Raw genomic sequence first — 8279 nt, forward strand, 5'->3', positions numbered from 1 at the left:
AGAGCTCGGGAATAGTCTTGTTCATCCCTTGCATATTATAGTTCATCACGAAGCTCTTGTAGCTTGGTGGCAGTGATTGGAGAATTCTGTCAATGACGCAATCATCTGGAAGATTAACTCCCAATTGAATCAAGTGATTATTATACCCAGACATTTTGAGTATATGCTCACTGACAGAACTGTTCTCTTCCATCTTGTAGCTATAGAACTTATTGGAGACTTCATATCTCTCAATCCGGGCATTTGCTTGAAATATTAACTTCAACTCCTGGAACATCTCATATGCTCCATGACGTTCAAAACGTCGTTGAAGTCCCGATTCTAAGCCGTAAAGCATGGCACACTGAACTATCGAGTAGTCATCAGCTTTGCTCTGCCAGACGTTCATAACATCTGGCGTTGCTCCAGCAGCAGGCCTGGCACCCAGCGGTGCTTCCAGGACGTAATTCTTCTGTGCAGCAATGAGGATAATCCTCAAGTTACGGACCCAGTCCGTGTAATTGCTACCATCATCTTTCAACTTTGCTTTCTCAAGGAACGCATTAAAATTTAACGGAACAACAGCACGAGCCATCTATCTACAATCAACATAAACAAGCAAGATACTATCAGGGACTAAGTTCATGATAAATTTTAAGTTCAATTAATCATATTATTAAAGAACTCCCACTTAGATAGACATCCCTCTAATCCTCTAAGTGATCACGTGATCCAAATCAACTAAACCATATCCGATCATCACGTGAGATGGAGTAGTTTCATCGGTGAACATCATTACGTTGATCATATCTACTATATGATTCACGCTCGACCTTTCGGTCTCCGTGTTCCGAGGCCATATCTGCATATGCTAGGCTCGTCAAGTTTAACCTGAGTATTCTGCGTGCGCAACTGTTTTGCACCCGTTGTATTTGAACGTAGAGCCTATCACACCCGATCATCACGTGGTGTCTCAGCACGAAGAACTTTTGCAACGGTGCATACTCAGGGAGAACACTTCTTGATAATTTAGTGAGAGATCATCTTATAATGCTACCGTCAATCAAAGCAAGATAAGATGCATAAAAAGATAAACATCACATGCAATCAATATAAGTGATATGATATGGCCATCATTATCTTGTGCTTGTGATCTCCATCTCCGAAGCACCGTCATGATCACCATCGTCACCGGCGCGACACCTTGATCTCCATCGTAGCATCATTGTCGTCTCGCCAATCTTATGCTTCCACGACTATCACTACCGTTTAGTAATAAAGTAAAGCATTACATCGCGATTGCATTGCATACAATAAAGCGACAACCATATGGCTCCTGCCAGTTGCCGATAACTTGGTTACAAAACATGATCATCTCATACAATAAAATTCAGCATCATGCCTTGACCATATCACATCACAACATGCCCTGCAAAAACAAGTTAGACGTCCTCTACTTTGTTGTTGCATGTTTTACGTGGCTGCTACGGGCTTAAGTAAGAACCAATCTCACCTACGCAACAAAACCACAACGATAGTTTGTCAAATAGACTCCGTTTTAACCTTCGCAAGGACCGGGCGTAGCCATACTTGGTTCAACTAAAGTTGGAGAGGCAGTCGCCCGCAAGCCATCTCTGTGCAAAGCACGTCGAGGGAACCGGTCTCGCGTAAGCGTACGCGTAAGGTTGGTCCGGGTCGTCTCGTCCAACAATACCACTGAACCAAAATATGACATGCTGGTAGGCAGTATGACTTGTATCGTCCACAACTCACTTGTGTTCTACTCGTGCATATAACATCAACATCATTAACCTAGGCTCTGATACCACTATTGGGATTCGTAGTAATTTCAAAAATTTTCCTACGCGCACACAGGATCATGTGATGCATAGCAACGAGAGGAGAGTGTTGTCTACGTACCCAACGCAGACCGACTGCGGAAGCAATGACACGACGTAGAGGAAGTAGTCGTACGTCTTCACGATCCAACCGACCAAGCACCGAAACTACGGCACCTCCGAGTTCGAGCACACGTTCAGCTCGATGACGATCCCCGGACTCCGATCCAGCAAAGTGTCGGGGAAGAGTTTCGTCAGCACGACGGCGTGGTGACGATCTTGATGAACTACAGCAGCAGGGCTTCGCCTAAACTCCGCTACAGTATTATCGAGGAATATGGTGGCAGGGGGCACCGCACACGGCTAAGGAATCGATCACGTGGATCAACTTGTGTCAACTTGTGTGTTTAGAGGTGCCCCTGCCTCCGTATATAAAGGAGGAGAGGAGGGGAGGCTGGCCGGCCAAAGAGGGAGGCGCAGGAGAGTCCTACTCCCTGTAGGAGTAGGATTCCTCCCCCCAATCCTAGTCCAACTAGGATTCCTCGGAGGGGAAGGGAGAGAGGGGGGCCGGCCACCTTCTCCTAGTCCTAATAGGACTAGGGGAGGGGAAAGAGGCGCAGCCACCTTGGGCTGCCCCTTTCTCCTTTCCACTAAGGCCCATGATGGCCCATATGGCTCCCGGGGGGTTCCGGTAACCTCCCGGTAACCCGGTAAAATCCCGATTTCACCCGGAACACTTCCGATGTCCAAACATAGGCTTCCAATATATCAATCTTTACGTCTCGACCATTTCGAGACTCCTCGTCATGTCCGTGATCACATCCGGGACTCCGAACAACCTTCGGTACATCAAAATGCATAAACTCATAATATAACTGTCATCGTAACCTTAAGCGTGCGGACCCTACGGGTTCGAGAACAATGTAGACATGACCGAGACATGTCTCTGGTCAATAACCAATAGCGGGACCTGGATGCCCATATTGGCTCCTACATATTCTACGAAGATCTTTATCGGTCAGACCGCATAACAACATACGTTGTTCCCTTTGTCATCGTTATGTTACTTGCCCGAGATTCGATCGTCGGTATCCAATACCTAGTTCAATCTCGTTAACGGCAAGTCTCTTTACTCGTTCCGTAATACATCATCTCACAACTAACATATTAGTTGTAATGCTTGCAAGGCTTATGTGATGTGTATTACCGAGAGGGCCCAGAGATACCTCTCCGACAATCGGAGTGACAAATCCTAATCTCGAAATACGCCAACCCAACATCGACCATTGGAGACACCTGTAGTACTCCTTTATAATCACCCATTTACGTTGTGACGTTTGGTAGTACCCAAAGTGTTCCTCCGGTAAACGGGAGTTGCATAATCTCATAGTCGTAGGAACATGTATAAGTCATGAAGAAAGCAATAGCAACATACTAAACGATCAGGTGCTAAGCTAATGGAATGGGTCATGTCAATCAGATCATTCTACTAATGATGTGACCTCGTTAATCAAATAACAACTCATTGTTCATGGTTAGGAAACATAACCATCTTTGATTAACGAGCTAGTCAAGTAGAGGCATACTAGTGACACTCTGTTTGTCTATGTATTCACACATGTATTATGTTTCCGGAAAATACAATTCTAGCATGAATAATAAACATTTATCATGATTATAAGGAAATAAATAATAACTTTATTATTGCCTCTAGGGCATATTTCCTTCATATCATCCATATAAGCTTCCACATTCCGACTGATTTGGGTGAGTAGACACTTCTGAATCATTCGCATAAAAGTGGCTCCGGCATTCTTGAGGCCGAATGGCATGGTGATATAGCAGAAGCACCCGAATGGAGTGATGAAAGCTGTTTTTACCTCATCGGGCCCGTACAGACGGATCTGGTGGTACCCGGAGTAAGCATCTAAAAAAGACAACCTCTCGCATCCCGCGGTCGAGTCAACAATTTGATCTATGCGAGGGAGAGGAAAGTGATCTTTCGGGCAGGCCCGGTTGATGTGCTTGAAATCAATGCACATTCGGAGCGACTTGTCCTTCTTAGGAACCATGACGACATTAGCGAGCCACTCGGAGTGGTATATCTCTCGGATAAATCCTGCCGCCAACAGTCGAGCCACTTCTTCACCGATGGCCTTTCTCTTCTGGACGGCGGACCGCCGAAGATGCTCTTTGACTGGTTTTGCAGACGAGTCGACTCTTAGGCGATGCTCAGCCAGTCCCCTGGGAACACCTGGCATGTCAGCGGGCTTCCATGCAAAAATGTCCCAGTTCTCACGGAGGAACTGGATGAGCGCTTCTTCCTATTTTGGGTCGAGTGTTATGGAGATGCGGGTCGTGTTGGGTTTCGTAGTAATTTCAAAAATTTTCCTACGCGCACACAGGATCATGTGATGCATAGCAACGAGAGGAGAGTGTTGTCTACGTACCCAGCGCAGACCGACTGCGGAAGCAATGACACGACGTAGAGGAAGTAGTCGTACGTCTTCACGATCCAACCGATCAAGCACCGAAACTACGGCACCTCCGAGTTCGAGCACACGTTCAGCTCGATGACGATCCCCGGACTCCGATCCAGCAAAGTGTCGGGGAAGAGTTTCGTCAGCACGACGGCGTGGTGACGATCTTGATGAACTACAGCAGCAGGGCTTCGCCTAAACTCCGCTACAGTATTATCGAGGAATATGGTGGCAGGGGGCACCGCACACGGCTAAGGAATCGATCACGTGGATCAACTTGTGTCAACTTGTGTGTTTAGAGGTGCCCCTGCCTCCGTATATAAAGGAGGAGAGAAGGGGAGGCTGGCCGGCCAAAGAGGGAGGCGCAGGAGAGTCCTACTCCCTCTGGGAGTAGGATTCCTCCCCCCAATCCTAGTCCAACTAGGATTCCTCGGAGGGGAAGGGAGAGAGGGGGGCCGGCCACTTTCTCCTAGTCCTAATAGGACTAGGGGAGGGGAAAGAGGCGCAGCCACCTTGGGCTGCCCCTTTCTCCTTTCCACTAAGGCCCATGATGGCCCATATGGCTCCCGGGGGGTTCCGGTAACCTCCCGGTAACCCGGTAAAATCCCGATTTCACCCGGAACACTTCCGATGTCCAAACATAGGCTTCCAATATATCAATCTTTACGTCTCGACCATTTCGAGACTCCTCGTCATGTCCGTGATCACATCCGGGACTCCGAACAACCTTCGGTACATCAAAATGCATAACCTCATAATATAACTGTCATCGTAACCTTAAGCGTGCGGACCCTACGGGTTCGAGAACAATGTAGACATGACCGAGACATGTCTCTGGTCAATAACCAATAGCGGGACCTGGATGCCCATATTGGCTCCTACATATTCTACGAAGATCTTTATCGGTCAGACCGCATAACAACATACGTTGTTCCCTTTGTCATCGGTATGTTACTTGCCCGAGATTCGATCGTCGGTATCCAATACCTAGTTCAATCTCGTTAACGGCAAGTCTCTTTACTCGTTCCGTAATACATCATCTCACAACTAACATATTAGTTGTAATGCTTGCAAGGCTTATATGATGTGTATTACCGAGAGGGCCCAGAGATACCTCTCCGACAATCGGAGTGACAAATCCTAATCTCGAAATACGCCAACCCAACATCGACCATTGGAGACACCTGTAGTACTCCTTTATAATCACCCATTTACGTTGTGACGTTTTGGTAGTACCCAAAGTGTTCCTCCGGTAAACGGGAGTTGCATAATCTCATAGTCGTAGGAACATGTATAAGTCATGAAGAAAGCAATAGCAACATACTAAACGATCAGGTGCTAAGCTAATGGAATGGGTCATGTCAATCAGATCATTCTACTAATGATGTGACCTCGTTAATCAAATAACAACTCATTGTTCATGGTTAGGAAACATAACCATCTTTGATTAACGAGCTAGTCAAGTAGAGGCATACTAGTGACACTCTGTTTGTCTATGTATTCACACATGTATTATGTTTCCGGAAAATACAATTCTAGCATGAATAATAAACATTTATCATGATTATAAGGAAATAAATAATAACTTTATTATTGCCTCTAGGGCATATTTCCTTCACACCTACCGTGAGCGACATGCGCCGCATCAAGCAGCAACCAGGGGAGACCCTGCAGAAGTACATCCAGCGCTTCAACAACGCACGTCTCAAGATTCCCAAGGTGACCGAGGAGGCCATCATCTCAGCCTTCTCCGACGGCATGCGCGACATCAAGATGAAGGAGGAGCTGGCGATGCATGAAGATCTGTGCACTTCCTTGGAGCTGTTCAACTTGGCAACCAAGTGCGCCAGGGCTGAGGAAGGGCGCCTTTCCCTCCTCGAGCTGCCAGCCGCCAACCCAGAAGAGAAGAAATCCAAGGCCAAGGACATGAAGCGCAAGGGGGCTGCTGTGCTCGCGGCAGAACCAGACACCAAGCGGGGCAGAGATCAGCCCGAGTCTTTCAAGGGCAGCCGGTACTGTGTGTACCACGACCTCCACACCCACAACACCAACGAATGCCAAGAGCTCTGAGCCGTGTGAGAAGGAAGGGTCGGCCGACGCCCCGACCACAACGATCGTGGCTATGGCCGAGGAGGAGGAAGGAACGCAGGACGCTGGGAAGACCGTGGCCCTCGCCAAGGGTGGCGCGACCGACCTCGCGAGGATCGCTGGCGGGATCAGCCTCGCGAGGGAGACTGGAGGGATCGGCCTCGTGAGGATCGCCCGCAAGGAAACGCAGGCCTCCCTCCACTGCCGCCGCAGCCAAGGAGAAATGAGGACCATCATCAGGACGAGGGGGCTGGGGGCTTCCAGGAGCCGCGCGCGATCGCCTGCATCCTGGGCGGAGCTCAAGCCCCAGCCTCTCAACGCATCTTCAAGCAGTTCGCCCGCGAAGTGAATGCAGTCCTCCCTAAGCTTGAAGCCACGTGCCCGCTCAGGTGGTCGGCATGCGCCATCACGTTCAGCTCAGCGGATCAGCTCAAGTGCGCGGCCACAGCCGGAGTCCTCCCAATGCTTTGCTCCCCAGTCATCAGCAACGTGCAAGCCACCAGGACCCTCATCGATGGCGGGGCAGGGCTCAACGTCCTATCCGTAGAGACGTTCAACAATCTCCAAGTGCCTTACGATCAGCTTCAGCCAACCAAGCCTTTCTCCGGAGTCACCGACTGCTCCACAGTTCCAATTGGGCAGGTCCACCTCCCTGTCACCTTCGGGGCGCGCAACAACTACCGCACCGAGCTCATCGACTTCGATGTCGCCCACATTCGCCTGTCATACAACACCATCCTCGGCTACCTAGCTCTCGCCAAGTTCATGGCCGTGACTCATCACGGCTACAACGTCCTCAAGATGCCAGGAAGCGGTGGAGTCATCACGGTGCCTTGTGAAGAAAGAGACGCGGTGTGCTCCCTGGAACGAGCTTTTCAGGCCGCATCACTTGAAGACCCAGATCGCGGGAGCGGGAGGCTCCCTGAGACTGCCCCCAAGAAGAAGAAGACATCGCCAGGCCCGACCCCTTAGGAGGCAGGCCCCTCAGGGTCTGCGCCTGCTCAGGGGGTACCTCCTTCTGTCGCATAGGGAGGTGCGCCCGGCGCCCTCCTCAAGCAGGGCTCGGGGGCTCCCACCTGGAGGGCCAGTGGGCCATCGACCTTGCTAAGGTCATGAGGGAGGCGCTTGGGTACCACTTGGAGGCGTGTTTCAGAACATGTTTCCCTCAGGAAGGAGCAAAGCAAGGAGGGCCAAACCCTCAGGAGTTTGTCAGTCAGATCACATAGGAGTTGCAGGAGTCAAGAGTCATGAGTGGCAGCCACCGCTTACCCGCCGCAGCTCCCCATCCAGGTGAAGATGGCGGGCTGCACGTCTGCATCGACATCCCAGGGCTCAACCGAGTCGCCTCTCAGGAGCGCTTCTGGCCCTCACGTGTGGGGCGCTGGGGAGGCCCACCCCACAGCTACGTTCGCATGCCCTACGACTTGCTGAACGTGGCTGTGGTGCACCAGCGCCTCATGAGGAGCATCCTGGAGGCTCAGGAGGCCAGGCGTTCTGCAGTCCTGGCGGAGATGGAGATGGTTCGCGAGGAGCCACTAGCGCCTCCGGAGCCTCCCGAGGCTCCTGGGCCTGGGGGCTCGTGAAGATTGGCTCCCGCAACCCACTACGCCTGCTACTTCAACACCCCTTCATCATCAACACTATCAGGTGACATCTTTCAAGTTTCGTTTCCAGCTGGGAACTCCCTCAGGGCTGCATCATTCCCAGGCCGCGTGGGTCCGTCCCTATGGCGTGTATCCCTTTTGCTCGTGTTCTTAGCTTACTTTGTTGGGGGCGCCCCTCAGGCTGCATCATCCCCAAGTCGCTCGGGTCAGACCAGCGGCGTGTACCCCTCTTGTGTTTATTTTGGTGCCTGTCCGTGGCACCTCTTCTTCCTTGATGTCGGCAACTTGCA

The sequence above is a fragment of the Triticum dicoccoides genome, chromosome 6B (assembly GCF_002162155.2).
Source record: "Triticum dicoccoides isolate Atlit2015 ecotype Zavitan chromosome 6B, WEW_v2.0, whole genome shotgun sequence".
NCBI lineage: Eukaryota > Viridiplantae > Streptophyta > Magnoliopsida > Poales > Poaceae > Triticum > Triticum dicoccoides.